This window comes from Phyllostomus hastatus, unplaced genomic scaffold, assembly GCF_019186645.2.
Source record: "Phyllostomus hastatus isolate PE091 unplaced genomic scaffold, TTU_PhHast_1.1 phas_scaffold_78, whole genome shotgun sequence".
Lineage (NCBI taxonomy): Eukaryota > Metazoa > Chordata > Mammalia > Chiroptera > Phyllostomidae > Phyllostomus > Phyllostomus hastatus.
This window is the reverse complement of record NW_025334041.1, coordinates 97,866,899-97,892,449: the sequence shown is the minus strand read 5'-3', so window position 1 is coordinate 97,892,449 and position 25,551 is coordinate 97,866,899. Positions and strand designations below refer to the sequence as shown.

At 37.7% G+C, this 25,551-nt stretch overlaps 1 long non-coding RNA gene across 2 annotated transcripts in view; it reads right to left on the bottom strand.

The window, feature by feature from the left end:
- The window catches only part of LOC123811747, a 52,565-nt gene that overhangs the window by 11,129 nt on the left and 15,885 nt on the right, over positions 1-25,551 (bottom strand). For both annotated transcript variants that reach the window (XR_006784431.1, XR_006784430.1), the window contains exons 3-4: positions 12,450-12,497; positions 6,576-6,670 (exon numbers count right to left, since the gene is read on the bottom strand). This is a non-coding gene — a long non-coding RNA (uncharacterized LOC123811747). The remainder of the gene's footprint in view (positions 1-6,575; positions 6,671-12,449; positions 12,498-25,551) is intronic.

Sequence of the window (25,551 nt, the reverse complement as noted above, 5' to 3'; positions counted from 1 at the left end):
TTCTAGGCTTTTATTGACTATTTGGAGTGCCTAGAATAAGGCTACAACAAGTTTTGAAACTCCTGGGGACTGGAATATGGTGGCTGGGGTGGTTAGATATGGAATGCCATCTTTCATTACAAAGTACTGCAGGGAAGATGGGTTCATGAAGATGGATGAAAGGTCCCACATAGGCCAGTGGTTATGCAAACTCGTGCATGCAGCTGAATTACGCAGAGGGCTTGTTAAAATGCAGATTGCTGACATACACACCCAGAGTTTCTAATTAGGAGATCTGGGATGGGGCCCAAGAATCTATATTTTTAACAAGTTCCTTGATGATATAGTCCAGTAACTATATATAATTTGAGAACTACTGGATTACAGTCTGGCAGGGAAGAACTAACTATAATTTGAGAACTACTGCTCTAGCCTGTTCTGAGGCTACTTGGGCTATTGGAAACTAGTGATCTTAAATGGAACTGTGATAAGTGAGTGTCGTGATCTAGAAGGAAAAGGCCAGAAGCAAGCACCTAGAGAAATTCATGTCCTACCACTTACTGAAACACAGGAATGTTGTTTGTTAGACATCATTAGATTACTATAGGTCTTTTAGGAGTACGTTTGCAACTTCCTCTTTTCATTTTCCTTCACCCCAGAAAAATCATAAAATAGAAACTCTGTAGTTCTCTGGATTACATCAGTTTGCAAATATAGCTAGTATGCTTATTAACAGTGCAAAATGTTAGTAAGGGAAGACAACTCAGAGATAGGCTGCTGGAGTCTGCCCTGCCTGGTCTCAGGAAGCTGTAACCCCCTGTGACTTAGGCTGAGTAAAAAACCTCCAAACCAGGAGCCACCAAGGAGACAAAACTTATTTCCCTGGCATAAACGCTGACTGTTCTGTGCCTGGCCTCCAATGCTTGATCAGTTAGCCAATGATGGGTGAGATTTCCCACAAGGGGAATTGCCTAAGACAGGCATGATCATGTGAAGGCCTCAGGGGGCTGTGGAAATGAAGGGGTGATTGACATTGACCCCTACCCCCTCAGCTTTGTCAAAACCTGAGTCCTTGTTCTTAGTTGTGAGAAATCCAAGTCTCCTGGCTGCCTTTGTCTCCTCTGCCCTACTCAGGCCTGCAGAAATAACAGGGGCGGTGCAGTCTAGACCAGAGTCGGCGGACCCCTGGGGTAATCAGGCCTGGGACATAGAATATGCAAGATCCTGTGAGATCTGCTTGCTGGAGAATACTATTGAATTAGAATATGGAGACATGGGCAGGAAACAAGACTAGCCTTTTAGGTCCTGTAGTCTTTTTAAGTGATAAAACACAAACTCTCAGCCCAGAATCCCAGCGGGAGTTCTGTCAGTCCCTTTGAAAACTACCTATTCCTTTTGATCTTCCCTGCCAGACTGTAATCCACAAACTGTATCTGTATTCTTAATAAAAGCCTGCTTGGGCAGGAAAACGGGATGTTTTCCACTAGAGAGGATGGCCATGGCTCTCTCCACTAGAGAGAGTGGCCATTTAGTCCCTATTTCTCCACAGGACTCGGTTGTTCATGTGTATGTTTTTTTCGTGTTTTGACGAGCCATCTGCAGTGTTCCACGGTCACTGCAGGCCAGTGGCCGCAATAATAGGCCATCATAAAAGAGGGGAATCCTAAAATCCACAGTCTTAATCTTTGGAGCAGTGCACAGGCTAAGGGCATCTTCCAGTAACTGAGATGCCCATTATAGAACTAAAAAGTGGAAGGTGGAGCTGAGTGTGGGGGATCAGAAAATGGAGACTGGAAGTCCACTCCCTGATTGCTATCTCTCTGTCTTTATTTATCTGGATTCCAAATAGGACTAAGAGTTGTTTTCTTCATATTTCTATTTTACAGATGGTGAAATTTTAGAATACATTAAAGTATTTCAGGGACACAATTTCTAGCTTATTCTCTCTTTTTTAGTAGAATTCTTATCTGTGGTCACAGTATCTCCTCAGGTTTTTTCCAGACAGATCTTTCTAGCATGTCCATTCCAGGTCACAAGACTGTCAGACAGGGGGCAGTCTTATGTGTTCCTAGAGTTGATTTGAACTCCTTTCTTCTCCCAAGATTTTCACCATACTGTTTCCATAACTCCTACTCATTCTTCAAATCCCTACCTCAGTTTAGTCTAGATGAGGTTTCCCTATTCTTTGCTTACAGCACTTAACCATCTATAATTACATTGAAGATATTTACATGATTGACTTAAAAACCAACTCCTCCACTTGACTGAGGGCAGGGATGGTTTGTTTAAAGCTACATGCCTAATACAGAACCTGGTACCTCATTGGCATTAAGTTCTTATTGAGTGGAAAATGGAAAGCAGCTGTAATTTAGGGGGAGAGGAACTTGAAGCTGGAGTTTCTTCTTGATCAAGCAGGTTGGCTGAGCATAGCACCTTCCCCATCATTTCCCTCTTCAGACCACCAGGTTCATTGCTAGTAGAGTCAGTGGCACAAGTGCAGCAAGTTTTGAGAATGTGAGTTAAACAATGATATATGTTTAGAAGTTCAGCCTATAAGGATTACCTAGAAAATTGGGTACCTGCTGAGAGGCTCTAGCTAATATATGATTGAGTCTGTGACCAGGAAATTTTTCTTTAACTTTGCTCTACCTTAACAGAAGACAGTTCTGGCTTGGGTAGGATGGGTAGCTTTAGAGTTCATGGAGACTTTGTAATGATTGCTGAAGGCATAACCCACTTTAGTTTTATTTTTGTTTTGCTGCTGTTTTGACTTTGGGAAGGGGTAGGGGAAAGGGTATTTGCCAAAGGAAGACAACGATGGTACTCTCTGAGCATTTAACAACTAATTATTCATCTTCTGGTAGTACAGCATGAGGAAGGCCACAGAAAGTTATTATTTGGGTGTCCAGAGACATTGTGAGCCTGGGGCTATTTTACAGCTTTTATAGGGATGCTGCTAGAATGTCTCCAGCTGCTTTGACTCTCAATGACTTCACAGGCTTTCCTGGTGGCAAATGGAACCTTGGCCTGCTTTGAACTTGTCCACATTCCTTATCACATCCATTCAGATGTAGAGGATAATAAAGTCCTTTGGTGACACAAGAATGATCATCTAGTTGCTCTCAGGTTGAGACTTCCTCACAGCGCAAGGCTTCTTGCAGCAACTAAAGGTCTGAGTCAGCCTCCTGAGCCAGCTGAGTCCCCTACTCTAGCTGTCTAATGGGGCTGAAGATCTTTCTTGATTTTTAGGCCATGACTGAAATGTTGATTTCTAGCACCAAGGAGGCTCATTCAAGAGTTATCGTGGGACATGAGCTCAAAATAGACCTTTGCTCTTTTTGGGAACTTACAGGTAGTATGGAAAGCCAGAAAATCAGCAGAGAAATCATTTGACCTCTGGACTTCTGCCACTCTGGTAGGCACCAGTGCTGTGTGGTGGTGGGACATTTTGGGGCTGGAGGTCTATACCAGGGGAGGAAACCTGGGATGCTAAGAAAATACTCAGTGAAAGCTTTGAGCACCACAGCTGAAGTACATGCTAGCATACCAGGTGAGGGAAGAATCAGGGTGCATGTAAAGAAGCAGTTTTGGGGCACCCTTTGTATGGGACTGTAGATAGCCAAGGGCTATGGGAAGTACATGATCACTGTGTCTCCTAAGCGCAAAGCCAAGTCCAAGCCTAGAGATGAGGTCTGACATGAGCCATGCTCAGAGCCTTAGTGAGTTGCAATCTATAGTCAGACAGGAACATACAGGCTGGAAGATAAAGTGAACATGGCTACCAGTACTGAGAAGAAATAGATTTCATATTTTCAACAATAGCTCAGGATCACAGATTCAGCACACACTGAAGGTGCAGGCCTGAGGACTGGTAATAGGCTCTGCTTGCTTGCTCTGGGAGGAGAAGGGGTAACAAGTGCCACACTGCTGGTGCTGGTGACTGAGACAAGGACTTAGTTCTCTGCAGCCCAAACAAGGGCTCAGATAGTGAGCAAGACGGAGACTAACTACTAAAAGGCTGGGGACCCTGGTGCACTCTACCTTCAGTGAGGGGTGGCATAAACCAACCCCATCTAACAATATTTTGAGTGTCTCATTGGCAGAGGTGTAAAATCCTTCCTTTGGTTTGATGCTAATTACTACCAGAATGCAGATCCAGAATTTTAGATTCTATGTGGCTGAAAACGTGGGTGATTTTTTCCTTAAAACAACAACACAACTAATTAGTTGCCAAACGTTGGGGCTCCTGATTCCTCAGCAGCCAGCTTCCTTTTTGGTCTTGCATACCAGTGTTCTTCTTGGTAGGAACCCACCTATTTTGTGGTCTACACTCCTAAAGTTTACTTGCAAGGAAGTTACTCAAAACCCCTAATAGCTATTTTTCCTTGGAGGAAGTTTATAAATGATTAGTTTCTGAGGAAAATTTAGTTAACCTATGTTACATGTCAATAAGTCTTGTCACTTCTGTAATTAAAACTTTCCACTTGTTTCTCAAGCCATTCACATTAAAACCCTAAATCCTTACCATGGTCCACCCAGCTACCCTTCCAACCTCATTTCCCACCAGTTTTTCTCACTCTATTCCATCCTCAGTCTTCTTGTGGGGCTCAGATACAATGATTCTCACTTCTGGCTGCACATTAGAATCCCCTGGGTAGCTCTTAAATAGTGATGCTGGGCCCACCCCAGGCATTCTGATTTCATTCATCCATGATGGATGCAATCCTTGACATTGGCATTTCTAGAAGCTCCCCTGGTTTGTGTATGTGTAGAGAGTACTACAAACATTTATAGACAGAACAATATACCTACTGCTTGTACAATCAGGGCTACAGGCAGAGTTCCTGACACACACTGTACACTCAGCTATTTAAAAAACATCTCCTACCCTCTCAAACTGCATTCATTTTCTTACCTATTGAAAAAGAAGAATTTCCCAACTTGTTTGAAAAATTGTCATCAAGAACTGAAATGGTGAATTTTTTAATGTTTGAAAAAAATGGTTATTTCAACTAGCAGGAAGATATAGATGGCATTTGGAAAGTTTCAGTGGCTTTAAAAGGGCCCAATGAACCCTGAGAATTAATATGAAGCCCTCTTCTTACCAGAGGTAAGTTATTTTTTGGCTTATAATTTAGTATTTATCCTGTTGGTCTGGGAATAACTAGTTCTCAAACTGACTTCCTACCACCCAGCATCAATTTCTGACAGGAAAACCTAATACATAATATTATACTAATCTGGAAAAATGTTGTTTAATCAGATAGAAACATAGGCTTCTTGTTTTCCTAAAGATACTCTAAAAGCTATGTGCCATTCAAGATCTTTGAAACTGCATCTTTAATAATTTTTTTTGTTAAACTTACATTTAATTATAAATTTGCACCATCTAATCTGTTTTGTGCTGCTGGGTGAATGAAGAAGAGAACATGCCTTGATTTTTTTACCCCAAGGAATTACATTTGTTCTCCTTGTTTTTGCAGAATGCAATTCCCTGCTCCTGTTTCCAGGAGTCACCAAGAATTAGAACGAGGTAGAGCTCAAGTCTTGGGGCGACCTTAGCTTGAGCCAGAGTTGATTCTAAGTTTCAGTGTCAATGAGGGAGGGCAGTCGGAATTGAAACCCTCAACAGAAGCAATAAGGAAAAGCCATTCCATGTGATGTGCTGGGCAGTTGAAGTTTGAGGAGGGCCTGTCAGGAGATCATCCTCTTTCGGACTGCTTAGAATTTAACCTACTAGTACCCACAAAAAATGTGCGAGAAGCTTTCAGAAGGAAAGCATTTTAAGTCCAGCTTCTAACACTCAAGCTTCCTTGGTTGCAATTTTTAAAAATCCAAGTAGCATTGAAGGAGCACTTTAAATAGCATGTGAATCCAATAAAGGCAAATTAATTCCCAAGACCGGTTGCCTTTCCAGGACAACAGGGCTTCAGAAAAAGACTTTAGTAAGATCAAAAGAGGTCAAGCACGAAACAATAGCAGCTTTTCCCCTCTTGGTCATGAAACAAATATTTGATACACTAATTTTGGTGGCCATGCAAGTCTTTTGATCCATTAGGACAAGGAAATTGCTCTGTTTAGCATAATCCCAGAGACCACTGTGGGGATTGTATGAACATCTCACAGTTGCCAGCTGAGATTAAGCCAACTCACAGCCATCCAGGTTAGTTAGACCTGCAAGGAGAAAAGCATGTGAGTGGAGGTGCACAAGTGTCTTGATCAGAAGCATGTTGTTCACTGAATGCACCAGCTGAAGGAAGACGTGGCATAGGAAGTATTGTGAGACGTGATCACACTATGCCTCTTGCTGAATTAAAACCTTATTTTCACACATTTCTGGCACATGCATCACTGCATGTAATGTTGTAAAAGTATAATTTTCACATTTAGAAAGGATTTTTTTCTATTTAATCTTTACATAATAAGAAACACCATCAGGTAGGAGTATAGATAAATGTAAAAGCAAGTACTTGAAAACCATTTTAAAACATACATTATGAAGAATTTAGGAATACTAAAGCCAAACACTCAAATACTTCCTAATTGCAAGAAAACCAACAATTATATAAGTAAAAAAGTAACGACCATACACTCACCAAAGAAGTAGGTGTGATAACAGGGTCCAGGTCTCCACCTTTTTTTGGATGGTAGCTTCCATGTCCTTCCTTTTGCTCATGCTGCTTTTCCACACCTATGTGGAATTGAGCCATGAGTCTTAGCCCCTTCAGTGCACTGGGTGTTGGTAATCAATGGTAGGAACAAAGATCAAGAAAGGAAGGAGGAGGAGATGTCTGCAGAGGTTCTCCATCCTCTGCTGCAGGAATTTAACTCCAGTGAGCATGAGAAGAACCAGGGGTGCTTGTTACAAATGCAGATCCCCAGAACCCACATTCAGGTTTTGATTCAGTAGGTCTGGTTTAGGGACCAGGATTTGAACTTTGCCAGGGACTCCCCCTGACTTCCTAGCTTCATTTCACACTAGGCCATGTCATCTCCTACATCGTACATTCCAGCTAACTTGAAGTTGCAAGAATCCAATGAGCCACGTTATGCCTTTGCTCAAATTTGGAACGGTTTCTGCCCCTCTCTCCCTCATCTAACACACACATGTACACAGGCACTCATACATACCTTGTGTGACTGACACACATGCTGAATCTAAGATAATATCAGACATTACATCCACTCTTCAGTCCCCTTTCTCTGTGATTACGTTCAACCTGTACTCTCTCTGTTTTGGCACCTGTTATACATATGCTCTTTTCTTGCTTACATGCTGTTTCCCTCATTAGATTGTGAACTTCTAAATGTAAGGACCATGTCTATTCATCTTTATAGTCTCACCCATAAAATTCTCAGCATAGCATCTGGTATTTAATAAGTACTAATAAAAATTTATTGAACTAAATCAAATGTTTGTTGATGCAAAGAATTATGTATTCCAGTTCATAACTTGTCCTTAAATAACTGAGACTTAACAGAATTAGGATAGTGATAATTTGCTGAGTTAGAAAAATGTCTTTTTGTGAAAAAAACAAAAATAAAACACAGGCAAATATAAAGTCACAGAACAACTGAGAAAGAACAAGTGGATATAATCTTGTTTTCCATATAAGCTCCTAAGTAAAAGGCTGCTTTTTGAAAAATGAAACTGTCTGTTCACTGGAATTTAACATTTAAACTATAGTTCTAAGTTTGTTTCTGGGGTCAAATTGCTCAGGATCAAAAATGAATAGATTTTATCCTAATATAAAAAACAAAGGCCTGTCATTTCTCATGTCTTTTCTCTTAGGGGGTTAGTATGAGTCAAATTCCACTTCAAATGCATGGTGGTTCATTTTTTCTTTTCTCTTAACCTTAGATATGATTTTTCTTTCTCCCTAGAAAGTTTAATACTGAAAAGTGACCATAAAGAGATAGGCAGAAAAAGGATGTAGTTCTTCTTCCCTCTACTGGAAAACATTAGAAAAAGATAAAACATGGAAATACTGTATGTTAATGGGGAAGATGAGATAGCTGTGGGTGAACCCAAGACATAGGGCGTGTCATGCCCACAACTGCAGTGGGGAGGGCTCTGAGGGGTGAGCATAGACACATACTTTGCTGCCTTGCCCACCTTACTGGGTTGTTATGATGGGCATTTAAAAGGAAAAAGGAGGAAACTGATGGGAAGTGGTAACAATGCTAATATGCTAGATAGTAGAGGTAGATAAACTGAAAAAATAGTAGCAGAGTGAAGCATCAAGAAGTAAGCTATTTCTAACACTATCTACACATCTGTATAAATGTTTTCAGGATTTTACCAAAGGAAAGGAACTTCTACATCCATAATAGGATGTTTCTGCAGTCATATTTGGGGACATGGCGATGTATGCATTTGTGATCTTGATTCTATTGGGACTTTCTATAGATTTGTATTTGAATGTAATGAAAATGGGCCATTGGATTTGTCCAGATGGTGGCAATTTGTAGTATTTCCTTGAAAACCAGTGTTACTTATTCAAAGCTTGAATTATCTAGATACCTTCTGAAAACTTGGAAGGGTTATCCTTCCTGCTGTAAACTTGACTGTGGACATAGCATGTGAGATTTGGAGTAAGGTAGACATGATGTGACTCTTCATTGTACCACTTACTAGCTGTGGGCTTTACAGCAAATTTAGTTTGTTTACTGGAGCTTCAGTTTCTGCATTGTTAATACTTGTGCATGAGATTGTTAAGAACTAAATGTGATAATATTTCTTAGAACAGAATCTGATAGATAGGTACTCAATACACTCTAATTTAGTTTTAATTTTACTACCATCTGCTTTGGTTAACTCAATTATGTTTCCTTTTCTTCAAATTTCCAACCTCTAGATTTTAGAAAAGGTACCCAAATTCTACTCTTACTTTTCAAGCTTATGTCTTCTTTAGTATTTTTCTCCATCCTAGAAGTTTTTCACATCTACTTCTATACCTTGCTTGGGTTAGTGATTTTTTTTTTTATTCATGTACCTGGGCATACTAGGTGTAGGTCGAGAGGTGTCTCTGTTTGTACATTATGGGCTTGAGTTTACATGACATTTATGGGTTCTCAGAACTACATGGTGCCTTGAGTCGATATAGCTATATTTATAATATAGTTTTCTCTTCTTTATGGATATGAACACTATCATTTGAGACATGTTGTTTAGAAATTATGTCTTCTCTTAGACTTGAAGTCTAAATTCTGAAATGTCTCAGATCTTTGGGCATTTAAACTCACACAGGCACTTGAATAGTACTGATCTGGTCACATATGGATGTCTTTTACAGTCACCTTGTGGAAATTAACTCAAAACAGAGACAGAAAATCTACAAAAGCCAACAGAAAAGGTAGGTGGGACGGTGAGAAGACCTATAAGAACCTAGTTAACATGACTGTCCCCTGTATCCTGATTTCTTAGCAATTGTGGTGTTGACCTGAAGGTTCCCTGGAACAAACTTCTGTCTTTGATTTCAGAGTGAGAGCCACTCTCCACACAATCACTTTGTCAAGTCTGCCTCCTTTTACCTCGTCTTCCTGTTCTTTTGGAATTGGGACTCTGAATCTCCCATGGTGTGAAAGATAGCCAAACATTGTTTATTATTTTTGTTGCCTTGTAGGTATTCAGAAAATGTTTGGCTTTGAATTGGTTTCAATAAAATAGTTGGCTGGAGTTTGAAATGAGCATTTTTGCTGGAATTTTGTTAAATACAAGTTTGAAGCTGAATTTTGGTAAAGCTGTCTTGAATACATCTATCTTTGTCAATGGATTTGTTTGTTTATTAAGTGCATATTTTCTGAATTTTTGTGGGAAGGGAAGGTCAGACAGAGGAGCATGAGGATTACAAGGATTACAAATAGAGAAAGAGATTCATGGAGTATGGTGTCTAGAGATAAGGCGTTTCGAGAAGGAAGTCTGAGTCATACTGTGCATTAGTGGTGTCCAGCCCAAGGCCAAAGCCAGAACTGCCATTGAACTAACCTTCCCAATGGCATGTTTTCCACATTCTGATGGTGGAGACATTCCTGAATGGCTAGTCACAATTCATGACAGGGCAGAAGTGTAATTGATATAAAGGACAGTTCCCATAAAAAAGGCTTTATCCTTCTCTGTTCAAGTTTTTCCAAACCCTTTAAAAGAAGCCAGCTCTACTTCAAGAGACATTGTGTGTCCTTTGTAACTAGAGCCAAGTAGATGAATAAATAATGTTTTCAAGGAAAGCCATTAACAGGTTGGATAATAATACTGGTGTGAGTAACCCAAGAGAAATATGTGAAGCAGTTGCTATTAGAACAGTCATTAGAGGTTGCTTGTGTGTAACTGGGTGACAATCCCTAAAACTTGGTTTACGCCACATTCCCTTTCTTAAAATAAAAGAATATTTTGAGGACATCAGAGACGTAGCACCAAGTAGTTCCCATGACATAAAGCATTGATCATGGCCGACAGGGTTGTCATTACAGCAGCTGAGTCAGCTTAAACCTAACTTCTTTTGTGAATACACCTGCAGTAAGAGGAGGGAAGTTATCCTGGAAATCTTTAGGAGAACATGTCTAGAATCCCAGACCTCTGAAAATTCTTGCACTAGAGAATAAACTTTAGTCTGTACACTTGTCACAGTGTTTTAAGAACATACTTGGTTTGGGCTGATGGAGGACATGCTAAAAGCAACAAACATAAAACAGTGGAAGATAATCAGGTACTTGAAGCTTGCAAACCTTTAAGTCTTAATGACAAAATGTTGGGCAAGGTTGCGACAGGGCTGACTTACCCACTGTCAGCTTCTTGAAGAGGGCCCAGTTTGAGATTTCTTCTCTAATGCTCACAGTGCCCAATGAGGCCCAACAGCTTCCCACTGAGGGGTAGAGTGCTGTGCTACAATCTGGCAGGATGCACATCCTGCAAGAAGGTGGTTATCTCAGAAGAAAATGCATCCCTATGGTCAATTTAATTAACTAGTGACCCAGCAAAATAGCTTAACTCTTACAAGTGTGCGGGTTTCTCACTTTAAAATGGGATCCCAATTTCTATTTCATGGGACTGCTAGGGGCTTAAATAGGCTATTCATGTAAAGTAGCTGATGATGCCTGGTATAAAAGACTTAGTAAATAATAGCTGCTATTTGATTATTCTCTCAACATAATAATTTGCTTAAGTTAAAATTTTGAGTGGATACTATTGGCAAACAAACAGATAAACTTAGCTAATCATACTACTGCTAATAATAACAACAGCTGCTATTTAAAGAGTGATTACCATATGCCCAGCCGTGTACTAAGTACTTTATGTAGATTATTTCATTTCATCTTGACAACAACCCTTCCGAGAGGGCTCTTATAGATATCAAACTAAAAATGGGAAAATGTTCAATAGTAATTTTTTCATGCAGTTATTAAGCAACTTGGGAATCATTTTCTAGAAATATAAGTTCCAGAAATACAGTGAGAAAAGAAGGGAAGGAGGGAGAGAGAGAGTGAAAGAGAAGGAGGCATTGTCATTTTCTAATTTGATGAGCCTTTCTTGAAGAAGAGCCTGAGAAAACTACCCAGCCCACACCCGTGAAAGGACACCTAAAGCTTTGTGGGCAGCAGCAAGAGTAGCTAGAGATAGTACTGTGAGAAAAAAGGAAGGAAAGACCTTTTACATTGTATTTTAGATATTAAGAAAAGATTGGGACCTATTAGAGAAGATGAGGCCCCAGTCTGTAGAAGAAAGCCCACAGTGGGGAGGAGAGCCCAAAGAGAGGAAGGCTCTAAAAACAATCTCTTAGTATTGTGGTTGAAGAATTAAAGTCCCTAGGGCAAGAAATAAGGGCTCTGGGAGAGGGAGAATAAATATTCTCTCGTCAAATCAGTTATTTTGGTGTGGGTTTGCATGTGTTTGGGGAGGGGATGTCGAGGCTCTTCATAAATACAAATGTTTACATTATTTTATTGAGGTAAGTGCACTTACATAAAAATGTACAAATCATAAGTGTACAGCTTGGTGAATTATCACAAAATGAACACACCCATGTAACCACCACCCATGTCAAGAAAAAGAACATTGCCATCTTTATAAATACTACACATAGCTTTCACATGATTAGTTTCTTAAATGAATTTGTGTCCTTCTAATATAAATATTTGAAATCAAATGTGGCCAGTTAGGATGTATTCTACATAAAGTGAGAGAAGAGAGTTTGTTCTAAAAATGAGTTGGAGAAAACACTTAAAATTCCATAAAAGTGAGATACTAAAATATGAATAAATTATAATTGAATCTTGAAGTAAGGGATAATTTAATGCACTTGTAAACCCATTAGGCCATTGAAAATTAAGGCTCAGAGGGGAATCCCCACTAAAAAAGGAATACCTTGTCTTCATTGCCTAGCACCCTAAAGAACATATAGCATTTGGCACTGTTCCCAGCCTGTGGTGTGACCAGCAAATAGTTGTCAGTAACAATAATGGTGATAAGTTACCTTTTTTGTAGAAAACACAGAGATTCCTGGTTTCCCTAAAGCAATAACCTGCACAAAAAAAAATAATGACTTTTAGTTCTTCTGAAGCTCCTGGTTGGGGTCTGAGGGAGAGAGAATAATATATATGAGTGACTAGTGATGTGTTTTATGCATTACTTGAAATTATTTTGCCTTTCACCTCTTCCCCTTCCACAACCAAACACAGCTTTGAGTTTTGCAGAGGTGAGGGAGAGGGGAGAAGGAGGGAAAGAAAATAAGAGGCAAGGTGATGAGGAACAGAAGTATGGGAAGGGAAAACAAATGCGAGTTACAGCCACTCAGGAAAGGTACCTTTGTATTTTCTTTTGAGTTATTAATAGGACAATTTACCATAGCAAGTAATCACACTTTTTATTGGATTAGATTTCATTATGTGCCATTTTACTTTGGTAGATAATGATTGTGAGCTGATGGAAGTTCTCCATGGCAGCCACCATGGTGGGTGACCACTTAGAAAATGAAAAGACATTTATCAAGTGGAAAGATGATCTACTTTTTACAGGCTGTAATATCCTTAATGGGCCTTTCAGTGGAAACTTTACAGGAGACAGAGTGGACAAGGGATGTGTAAATTTGACCCCGAGTAATGGATTTGGTAACATTTACCTGTTCTAAGTGCTAATCCAAGCCTGGTATTACAAAACCCCCAGAATGGTCCCCGCTGTGCTACAAATATATTAATGATTTGTTTTGCCTTGATATTTAGGTTACTCCAGAAGTTAGGAAAGGATGAGGCACCTATTTTATAAGAATGTGTGAATGTGATGGTTTGTCATGTTCTCAGCTATAGAAAGGTATGATTTTAGCATTTACTTGTTGTAGGGGGGAGGTTAAAATATAAATAAATGCAGAATTTATATGAACCTTTCTTCCTTGGTATCCACTCTAGCCAGTAGATTATAAGTGATCAGTTTTGCTTTTGAGTCAGCCACTTGGGTTATATGATAAACTGAATAATTCTTTCAGGCACTTTTATAAGAATATAGACTATTGAAGTAAATTATTACAAATAAACATCATATGGTTTAAGGTTTACTTTCAGGTTTATCATTAACTAGTTGTATGACATGTGACCGATCACTCAACTTCTGGATCCTAAAACTGGATGGTGTTTATGAAGATGGGCTTTGGAATCAAACAGATCTGGTCTAAGACCCTTATTAAACCTCTAGGAGCTTCAGTTTTCTCATATGCAAAATGGGGCTATGAATAGTCCCACTTCATAGAAGGTTGTGAGAGGATCCAATGCGACAGCGCGCGTGCAATGAAGCCCATACACAGTCACTGCTCCATAAATAATCGAGCTTGTTTAAGTAGTCACTCCTTTCCTTTGCAGATCTGAAATGTTACGATTCTGTGAATGGCAGAGCTTCTGGAGTGCCTGTCAGGAGTGTGTCCAGTTAGGAACTTCAATTTGCTGAGGTGTGGCACGTGGTGGCCAAGCTCCACTTGGGCATAGACCCTTGGGCATTGGTATATTTCAGTTACACATTTATTGAAAACCCTGATGTCCCTTGAAAGAAAGAGGAGGAAATCTGCTACCCCAAGAGAGGAAAGAGCATGTGGCCTTGTCTGGCATAGTCCTTTAAGAGAAGCCATTTGCCTGTTCAAGGAAGAGTGGCCATGGGGTCACCAAGCTGGAATAAAGGAGCATGGCTAGACCTGGGAAGGAGGATCAACAAAAAGAGAAGGCCAGTGTCCTTCGGTGGGGCTAATGATGGGGGCAAATGAATCCTTCCATCAGCATCCTCTCTCTTGCATTTTCCATAGCAGCGAATACAGTTCTTTTTGTGGGGGGGAGGGTATAGCAGGAGACCAGGCCATCCCTAAAGCTTGCTTATTTCATCCCAAGCATAATATCAGCATCCTCTCTCTTCCCAGTTCTTTAACACTGGTGAGTGCTTTCCTAGCCATGGAAACTAAACGATAAACAAAACATCTTTGCTTGGTTTAAAGATGAGGATATTGAGACCCAGGGAGTCTTGGGTGGGGGAAATTGAATATTCAAAACACAGGTTTCCTATAGTTCCATGCTTCTTCCTCCATATCATTTTGTCTCAGATGTATAGTTATGTAGACTCAGATAATACTTCCCATTTATATCTTCCCATTTCCTTCCCATTTATATCTTTCTGAGCTTCAGTCTCTTCATTTGTAAAGTGGAATTAATTGTTAATAATACCTTCCTTACCAGTTTTGTGCAAAGGCTAAATGAGATAAATGTGTATATAGTGTTTCATGCAGTAGTAGCTATTCATTGCTGCTATTGGATAGTTGTTGCTCCCTTACTGCCCGGGAGGATGCTAAATTGCTAGAATCACTTTTTATTGTTTCCTGCAATGAATTCCATGTTTTGAAAGATTTTGTGTATCAAATTGCATAATTGGTTAATTTTTTTTGTTAATATCAAAAGATTTAAGGCTGCCAGTTGAAGATTCTGATCAGCAATTGCATGACTTGGTTTAATTGCAATAAAAGCAAAGAAACCTGATATTTAGAGAGGCTCTTCTGAGTAAATATACTTCCTTCAGGTTGTTTGAAGTTTCTGAAACATCTCACTGATCTCTAGCACTGTCGTTGCAGAATCTGGACGTAGTTGAGCTCTCACTTTTCGGCGAATAAGCCAAACCTTATTATTATAATCTGAGTGAGTTGACATTTTGTGTGTGATCTAATTCAATTTATGAATGTTACAATTTTTTTCCATCACATCATGGGAAATTGGTGTGGTCCAGAAATAATAAAAATGAATTCATTAAGAATGAAACTGAAGATGATTTTATAACATGCTACCAGAAGTTATTAATTAACAAGCATACCATCATTTTAGATACTACTATAGAATAACTTAATTGTGTATTTTATTCATTGTCACTGAGGGCCAAGTTAAATGATAATTTTTAATAATTTTTATTTTTTAGCCCTTCATCCATGCAATATTTATAATATCAGAGAGGAAAATAAAATGGATTTTTTAGTATTATATACAGAAATTAGATCTTTCATTTCCAAATTTAGTGTTAAGAGGGAAAATCATAAAAGGTATTGAAAAAGACAAATTGATCTAAACTCCTCTTATTTTGAAATGATATGGTACATAGAGAACAAATTGTGAGCTTTTCAAATATTACTGGGTCAGGCTTAAATAATTTCATTGTGAGAGCATTTTCTTTCTCCGTGTGCAGTCTCAGTACATATTTTGTGCTCTTAGGAATAACTTTCCAAAGCTGTGTGAAGAATGTAGCAATAAAATCTAATAAGAATTATGGCTCATGACTTGAATGACGTCAGTACCCTTTTCATCCTCCCAAACATGAAAACGTTTTCTCCTCCTAAATTAGATTTCTTAGCTCTCTGTTTCTGAGGAAATAAGTAAAGCTCTGCAAATTCTTTGGCAAAGTAAGAGTTAAAGGAATAGGTTTCATTTCCTTATTAATTCTTATGCTTATTATTAAGATAATCACTTTAGAAAAGTAATGTATACTAGGCAATATTTTTAAGAATACATATTATTTTGTCTGATTTTTGTCTATTATTGAGCATCAGAAGACCTCTGGGCTCCGTGTTCCAGTGATAATTTTTTGCATTCTGTAAACCAGTGACTCTTAAATGTGAGTGTAGTAAGAATCATCTGGGAAGCTTGTTAAACACGGATTGCTGGGGCTCATTCTCAGAGATTTTGATCCTGGAGACCTGGGGTGGGAATGAGAATTTGCATGTCTAATAGGGTCCCTGGTGATGCTGATATGCTAAATGGGGATCACCCTTGGATAACAACTGCTGTTCGCCATTTTAACCTCCTTTTTTACAGTTTAACTTAGCAGGATTCAATCATCAGGAGGCACATCTGTCACCTTGGTTTAGACGTTCAATATGTTAGCTATGGCTTGGTTATTTGGCCAATTCAAATTTATTTCGAGTCCGAGAACTGCATGCAGAAAAGCATGGCTGATGAAGTGGCTCGATGCTGGAAGATGTCAGACTGTAGAATCTCTACGGGTAAGTGTGTGGTTTCTTTAGTGACATCACATTTGCCTGCAGAGATTTTCCAGTCTGCCACTTGGAAGTTGTGTTTAAGATGGAAAAACGTTGTCTTCCTTCTACAGTGATCTTTCCAGGACTGCTAAATTTTAAAACTATACTTATTGAAGGTTAAAACTGAATGGGAAAAAGGAGTTAGAGTTGGAGTTCAGATAGGAGACTCAAAGAATGGATACTCTCTAATTCTGCCACACATCCCATGGAAAATAAAGGAAAAATGGGAAAAGTAAACTCTCCCAAACCATAGCCAACTTCATTTGGAACAGTGAAAGCTTTATAGTCAATTCGAGTAAATATCCTTGAGTTTCAAGCAATTTTATCTAAATGTTGGACTTTGCAATTGGGTTTCTCGGTTTCTTTCTTGTTTTACAGCTATGCCCAACTAATCACAAGATGAGTGAGGAGGTGTGCCTCTCCACCCACTCTCTTCTACCTAGTTGCTGACTTGGAATATATAACATCACTTGTCACTAATATTTGATGTGCTGGAATAATGAAGAATCAGCATCTTTATTTCAGAAGCTCAAGAATAGTCTAATTTAGTGTCGCAGGTTCAACTCCCAGTCAGGGCACATGCCTGGGTTGTAGGCCATGACCCCCAGCAACTGTACATTGATGTCTCTCTCTCTCTCTCTCTCTCTCTCTCTCTCTCTCTCTGTCTCCCTCCCTTCCCTCTCTAAAAATAAATAAATAAAAAATCTTAAAAAAAAAGAATAGTCTAATTCATGAGTATTGTGATATCATTAACTTTATGCTGGATTTTTTTGTTCATTTACCAGAACAAATTTTTTCCCCAGTATTAACTGTAGTTTTTTTCAACATTTGACTACAGCAAGAACTTTGTGTATTTTCTTATTTGTGTATCCCAGTATAGAGAACAGTTCCTGGCAAATAATAGGTACAGTAAATAACATTTATTTACTGAATAGACATCAATTTACTTAAGACTTATTGTTTTGCAAATGCTTATTTACCATTAGAATGGCAGTATATATACATCAAGTCACATTTTATTGACATATATTTGATTTTAGAGAGATAAAAACAAAGTATTTAAATATGAAAAACCCATCTTCATAATGAAGAATAATATTCCTATATGAAAATAATTGTAATGGGTCCTGGCGGGTGTGGCTCAGTTGGTTGGAGCATCATCCCATATATCAAAAGGTTGTGGGTTCGATTCCCAGTCAGGTCACATGCCTAGGTTGTGGGTTCAATCTTAGTCTGGGAACCTAGCCTAGGAGAGACAGTCAACTGATAATTTTCTCTTGCATCAACACTTGTCTCTCTGTCATATTGATGCCTCTCTCTCCCCCTTTCCCTCTCCTTCTTTCTCTCTCTCCCACCTTCTGTCTCTCTAAAAGCAATGGAAAATGTCCTTGGGTGATGATTAAAAAAAAAGAAAATACATTGTAATGCAACTTTAAAAAATAATTTCCTTATAGTCTTACAGTGTTATCCCTTTCTTGCATGTAGTTTTATTTCAGATGAGTTTTTTAGTCCTGGATTATATCCAAATTTATGTAATAATGAATAATAAAATTAGGTTTGATTATGTTTATACTACACAATACAGTGTCTTGATTATCTGTTAATTTGCCATATACACATCCTTTGACCGCAAGATGACTTTAAAAGCATTCTCTCAATTGCATTCTGACTTTCTACTACAAACACAAACTTAGCATTAAATCTCTCTTAAGTGTGTGGAGCACATAACAGGTGGCCCTGATCTGATGTGAGTGGAGCTAAATAATGTGTTGAAATAATTGGAGCTTAGAAAGATAGGAAACATCTGGGCTTCAAGGGAGAACATTTTCATCCTTTTTACTGCTTTTTAAATAGACAGCTGCATCATTGTGGGCTATGTAGAAAAAAGGGGCTAGTGTTAGGAACTCCATAATCCTCCTTGCGTTCTTCTAAACTCCAAAGGGTGGGACTAGTGTACTTTGGTTATGGGAGAAATGAAGGCTTCTTATTCCATTTTTCATTTCCTCTTTTCCAATTGTGATTTTTGTCTTATATGTGCTTGCAGGGCTGTGTTAATAGCATTGTGTGTTCTTTTGAAGGAAAGTTAAACTAGTGATTGATGGACTCATATTTGCTATGTCTTTGATTGTTGATGCCTTGTTTGTGTCTTTGCTCTACAGGAAGGAATGAATGGAACAGAGCTTTGGACCAGCCCGGTCATCTTAGCTCTATGACTAGGCTCTTAGAGATGGCCAGCCTGTAGCACAGGGCTCTTGTTAGTGGAAGCACTTATGTACAGCATCATTTTCAACCCTTTTTATCTCACAGAGCACATAAACTGATTCATTAAAATTCTGTGGCACACCAAAAAGTGTATTTTTTGCTGATCTAACAAAAAATGTGTATAATGTTGATTCATTCACGCTGGATAGCTATAACTGTGTTGGCTGTTGTCATTTTTTTAAAAAATTTGACAATCTACAGAAAAAGAGGTTGGTGCCCCTGAGTATATAGTCAGGTATTGCATGTTTTAAAAATGTGTTGCAGCACACCAGTTAAAAATCACTCTTGTAAAAAGAGACTCCTTTATAAATGCAAATATTTGATATATAAGTATTATTTGACAGCAATATATGAGAACAGATAAATTTATAAGATTATGCCCAGAAGACAAGTAAGATCTTAAAAAACTGAACAGTACAGTTACATTTTGAAAGATCCAGAGGCTGAGATCTGCCCAGTCGTTCCTGACCCTCCTTAACTGCACATCAGAATAATCTCGGAATTGATAGAACAGGTGGGTTCTCTTGCTCCAACTGAGACCTCCTGAATCTGAACTTCCAAGGTGTAAATTTTAGAAGTCTCTATTTTTAAAAAATTAGTGCACTTAATTTTTTTGGAGAAGTTGTAGGTTCACAGCAAAATTGAATGAACATATACAGAGTTTCCATGCACAGTAAGTCTGTACTTGGTGTTGATAGGTTCTGTGACTTTAAGCAAATGTGTAAGGAAACCAGAGAGTTAGGTTCCAATGTATCTCATCCATGTTGTATTGAAACACGGTTATTGGAGGGACCTGCTGTATTCTCTATTCCTACATACCTACAATGTCACCCATCATGGGCATCATGCATCACAGTGATACATTTGTTACAGTCTATGAAGTTACATCGGCACATCATTACCACTCAAAGTCCATAGTTTAAATCAGGGTTATTCTTAGTGTTGGATGGGTTTTGGCATGTATATGATGCCAAGCATCTGCCATTTGGGTGTTATACAGAATAGTTTAACTACCCCCAAAATTGTCTGTCCTCCACCTACTCATCCATCTCTCCTGAATCCCTGATCTTTTTACTCTCTTCATAATTTTGTGTTTTCCAAAAAGTCATAAGGTTGGAACCATACAGTATTATTGCCTTTCAGATTGGCTTCTTTCATTTAGTAATATGCACTAACACGTTTGTTTATAGCGTAACTCATTTTTTACTGGCACTGAATAATATCCCACTGTCTGAAGGTGCCACAGTTTGCTTATCCATTTATCTGATAAGTATAGCTAAATGGATAAATTGTGGTTGCTTCTAAGTTTTGGCAAGTCTTATCCAACTTACGAATAAAGCTGCTATAACCATATGCAGGCTTTTGTGTGAACAGAACCTTTTGATTCATTTTGATAAATATCAAAGAGCATGATTGCTGGATTATATGGTAGGAGTATATTCAGTTTTCTAAGAAACTGCGGAACTGTCTTCCCAAGTAGATGTACCATTTTGCATTTCCTCCAGCAATGAACAAGAGTTTGGGTTGCTCTAAATCCTCACCAGCATTTAGGGTTGTCAGTGTTTTGGATTGTGGTAATTTTAATAGGCGTGTAGTGGTCTCCCATTGTTTTAAGTAGCAATTCCCTAATGTCATATGATGTTGAATATGTTTTCATATGCTTCCTTGCCATCTGTAATTCTTCTTTGGCGAAGTGTCTTTGGTGAGATTAAAAACAATCCATTTTTTTATATTCCAGACATTTTCTTATTGTTGAGTTTTAGGAGTCCTTCACATATTTTGGTTATTGGTGCTTTATCAGATGTGTCTTTTGCAAATATTTTCTCCTAGTCTGTGGCTTGTCTTCTTATTCTCTTGACATTGTCTTTTGAAGAGCAGAAGTTTTTAATTTTAATGAAGTTCACTTATTTATTTCATGGATTGTACTTTTGGTATTGTGTCTTAAAAGTCATACCCCAAATCATTTAGGTTTTCTCCTGTTACCTTCTAGGAGTTTTTATAGCTGTATATTTTACATTTACATCTGTGATTCATTTTTAGTTAATTTGTAAAGTGTGTAGGTTTGTATATAGATTAATTTTTTTTTTATGTGGATGTTCAGTTCCAGCACCAGTTGTGGAAAAGATTGTTTTTGCTTCTATTGTATTGCCTTTGCTTCTTTGTTAAAGATCAGTTCACTATTTTATGTGGAGCTATTTATGGGCTCTGTGTTTCATTCCATTTTTCACTTTGTCTTTTCTTTCATCAGTACCACCTGTCTTTATTACTGTAGCTTAATGGTAAGTCCAAGTTGAGTAGTGTGAGTCTGCTGACTTTGTTCTTTTTCAGTATTGATTTGGCTATTTTGGGTGTTTTGCCTCTACAGATAAACGTTAGAATCTGTCAATACCCGTGAAATAACTTGCTGGGATTTTGATTGGGATTACATTAAATCTACAGATCAAGTTGGTAAGAACTAACGTCTTGACAATATTGAGTCTTTTTATCCTTGAACACAGAATATCTTTCCATTTATTTAGTTCTTTCTAGATCTCTGTTATCAGAGTTTTTAGTTTTCCCCATATAGAGCTTGTACGTCTTTTGTTCATTTATACTTAAGTATTCACTTTTGGGGTTTTTATTGTAAATTGCAATGTATTTTTAATTGCAAATTCCATTTGTTCATTGCTGGTATATAGGAAAGTGTTTGACTTTTGCATATTAACCTTGTATCCTTCAACCTTGCTATTATTGCTTATTAGTTCCAAAAGTTATTTTGTTGGTTCTTTCAGTTTTCCTATATAGATGATCATGTCATATGAAAACAAAGGCAATTTTATTTCTTCCCCCACCCTGTATATTGTTATTTCCTTTTCTTATGTTACTGCACAAGACTCAAAAGAGTGGTGAGAGGGATCATCTTTGCCTTGTTTCTGATCTTAGAGGAAAGCTTCAAGTTTCTCATCAATACATATGATATTAGCTGTAGATTTTTTTAATAGAGTTGGGGGACTTCCTCTCTATTCCTGTTTGCTAAGAATTTTTATCATGAATAAGTATTAAATTCTTTCAAATGATTTTCTGCATCAACTGATATGATTGTGTGATTCCCCCCATAGTCTGTTGATGTGATGAATGACATTAATTGATGTTCTGAATGTTGAACCAGCCTTGAATTCCTGGGATAAATCTCAATGATTATGGTGTTTAATTCTTTTTATACCTTGTTTATTCAATTTGCTAATATTTTGATGACTATTTTAGCATCTATGTTCATGAGAGATATTGGTCTATTGTTTTATTTTCTTGTAAGTCTGTCTGCTTTTAGTATTAGGATAATGCTGACCTCATGGAATAAGTTAGAAAGTATTCCTTCTATTTTCTGGAAGAGATGGTAGAGAATTGGTGTAATTCCTTCCTTAGATGTTCTGTAGAATTTACCAGTGAACCTATCAAAGTCTGGTGAATACTGTTTGGAAAGTTGTTAATTATTGATTTAATTTCTTTGATAGTTATAGGTCATTCAGGTAATCTATTTCCTCTTTTGTAAGTTTTGGAAGATCAGTCCATTTCATCTAAGCTGTCAGATTTGTGGGCATGGAGTTGTTAAAAATTTTCCTTTGGATCTGTAATGATGTCCTTCCTTTCATTTCTGTTATTAGTAATTTGTATCTTCTTTTTTTCTCCACTAGTCTCATGAGGCTTATCAATTTTATTGATATTTTCAAAGAATCACCTTTTGGTTTTGTTGATTTTCTCTATTGATTTCCTGTTTTCAATTTCATTGATTTCTGCTCTAATTTTTATTTCTTTTCCTTTTTCTGCTTACTTTAGATTTATTTTTCTTTATCTAGTTTTTGATGGTGGAAGCTTAGATGACTGTTTTTGGAATTTCTTCCCTAATACAGTTGACCCTCGCACAACATGGGTTTGAACTGTCCCATGCAGTTCAGATCAGGTTGTTCAAGGGGCAACTGTATTTTTGATTTGAGGTTGGGAATTCCCAAATGTGAAGGGTCAACTTAGGTTACACTTGGATTTTCAGTTGTTTAGGTTGGAGTTGGCACCCTTAACCCCGCTGTTGTTTGAGGGTCAACTGAATATGCATTCAATGCTATAAGCACTGCTTTCATTGCATCCCAAAATTTTTAATAAGTTGTATTTTCATTTTACGTTCAAAATATTTTTAGATTTCTTTTGAGATTTATTCTTTGGCCCATGTATTATTAAGAAGTATGTTATTTAATCTCCATGTATTTTGTGATTTTCCAATGATCTTTCTGTGATTGATTTCTAGTTTAATTCCATTGTGGTCCAAGAGTACATTTTTATTATTTTAAGTTTGATAAGATGTGTTTTATGGCCCACAATATGGTCTATCTTGGTGAATAATCCATGTGAGCTTGAGAAGAATGTGTGATTTGCTGTTTTTGGATGAAGTGGTATTCAGATGTCAATTATTTACAGTTGATTGATGGTGATGTTGTGTTCAACTATGCTTACAGATTCCAGCTGCTGCATCTGTCCCTTTCTGATAGAGCACTGATGTCTCCAGCTACAATAGTGTAGGCATCTATTTCTCCTTGCATTTCTATTAGATTTTCCCTCATGTGTTTTAATGCTTTGTTGTTAGATCTATAGATATTAAGGATTGTTATGACTTCTTGGAGAATTCACCCCTTTGTCCCACTTTACCCATGATAACTTTCTTTGCTCTGAAGTCTGCTCTATCTAAAATTAAAATAACTACTCCTGCTTTCTTTTAATTGATGTTAGCATGGTATATATCTTTCTCCACCCTTTTACTTTTAATCTATATGTATTTCTATGTTTAAAGTGAATTTCTTATAGATAATATATGTTTGGGTCTTATTTATGATACACTCTGATAGTCTGTTTTTTTAATTGATATATTTAAACTATATTTAAAATGGTTATCTGTATAGTTGGAATAACATCTACCATATTTGCTATTTTTTTATTTCTTGCCCTTTTTGGTTCCTATTTTTTCTTCTAGTCTTTTTATGCTCTTTGTAGTTTTAATTGAGTATCTTGTACAATCCATTTTCTCTCCTTTATTAGTATATCAATTATACTTCTTTTAAAACTTTTTTATGGTTCCCCTGGGGTTTGCAATATATATTTACAACTAATTCAAGTCTACTTTTAAATAATGCTATGCTTAATGGTTGAAGGAAGGATAATTTTACAGGTACAGAATTCCAGTTTTTTTTTCCTCACGACACTTGAAACATTTTACTATGCTCTCTTCTTGCATGTATGGTTTTTGAGGATAATCCTAATGTAATTATTATCCTTGCTTCTTTACAGGTAAGGAAGTTTTTTCCTTCCTTTTTGGAGATATTCTTATAATTGATTTTCTAAATTTTGAATATGATATCCTAGGTATAGTTTTTTGTTTTTCAAGTATCCTGCTGGTATTCTCTGAGCTTCTAGTTTTGTGGTGGAATGTCATTAATTTTACAGAAATACTCCATCATTACTGCTTCAAATATTGCTTTTATTCTTTTCTTCTATGTCTGGTATTCCTATTACGTGTGTGTTATACTTTTTGTGGTTATCCCACAGTTCTTGGGTATTCTGTTCTGTTTATCTTTTCAGTCATTTTTCTTTTTGCTTTTCATTTTTGGAAATTTCTATTGTCATGTCTTCAAGCTCAGAGATCCTTTCTTCTGCTGTGGCCAGTCACTAATGAACCCAGCAAAGGCTATAGTGTTTTTTTAACTCTAATATTTCTTCTTGTTTTTTTTTCCTACAATTTCCATCTCTCTACTTACATTAACCATATGTTCTTGCACATTGTCTATTTTTTCCAGTAAAGCCCTTATCATAGATTGTTTGCTTATTTATTTTTTAATTCCTGGTCTGACAATTCCAACATTATTGCAATATCTGACTTTTACGTTTGTTTCATCTCCTCAAACTGTGTATTTTGCGTTTTAGTATGCTTTGTCATTTTTTGTTGCTGCTGTTGAATGCTAGGTGTGATATACTGGATAAAGGAAACTGGTAAACAGGCCGTTAGTAATATGGTGGTACGGTGTGGGGAGAGAGAAGTGTTCCACAGTCATGAATGGTATGGCCTCAGTCTTTGCCTGAGCCTGTCTCCCTTGACTGTGAACTTTACCAGTGCTCTTCTGCCCCCTCACGTCTACACTTTATGTGGGACAGGTTGGCTAGAGGGAGCCAGAGTTGAGTATTTCACTTCCCACAGTTCATTTGGGCTTTCATAAAACCCCAGTTGCTTAGACCTCTGGTAAAATAACTTCACCAGCGGGTACACCTTGTTAAGAAAAATACAGTGCTTTGGAGTATTTGAAAACGGTTCCTTTCCCCCTGTCTTGCTGGAAGCATGGGGACATTTTTCTCTGACATACACTGTGAAGATCTGGTTGAGCTCCCAGAAGTAACACTCACAAGTGTGGGGGCCCCTCTATGACTGGAGTTTTAAATTCTTAGACTTGTGCACACTGAGCCTCTAGCGATTCATCAGTTGCAGTTCAGGTTTTCCTCCACCTGGCGGAGGTTTCTGCTCATGGGTTTCTACACTAGTAAGTTGTGGTTCTCTGTATTTACCGGTCTCTCCAATTTGGGGGTGGTATCTTATCCCGTGCACTCATTTCTCTGATGAATCCAAGATGAGTTTTCAGTTTATTCATCTTATTACTTATTGTTAAGATGCAATAGTGACCTGTAAGCTCCTTATGTGCCACTTGGGAAACCGTAAGTCTAGAAATCTATCAAGATGAGTCTGATGACTGGATGG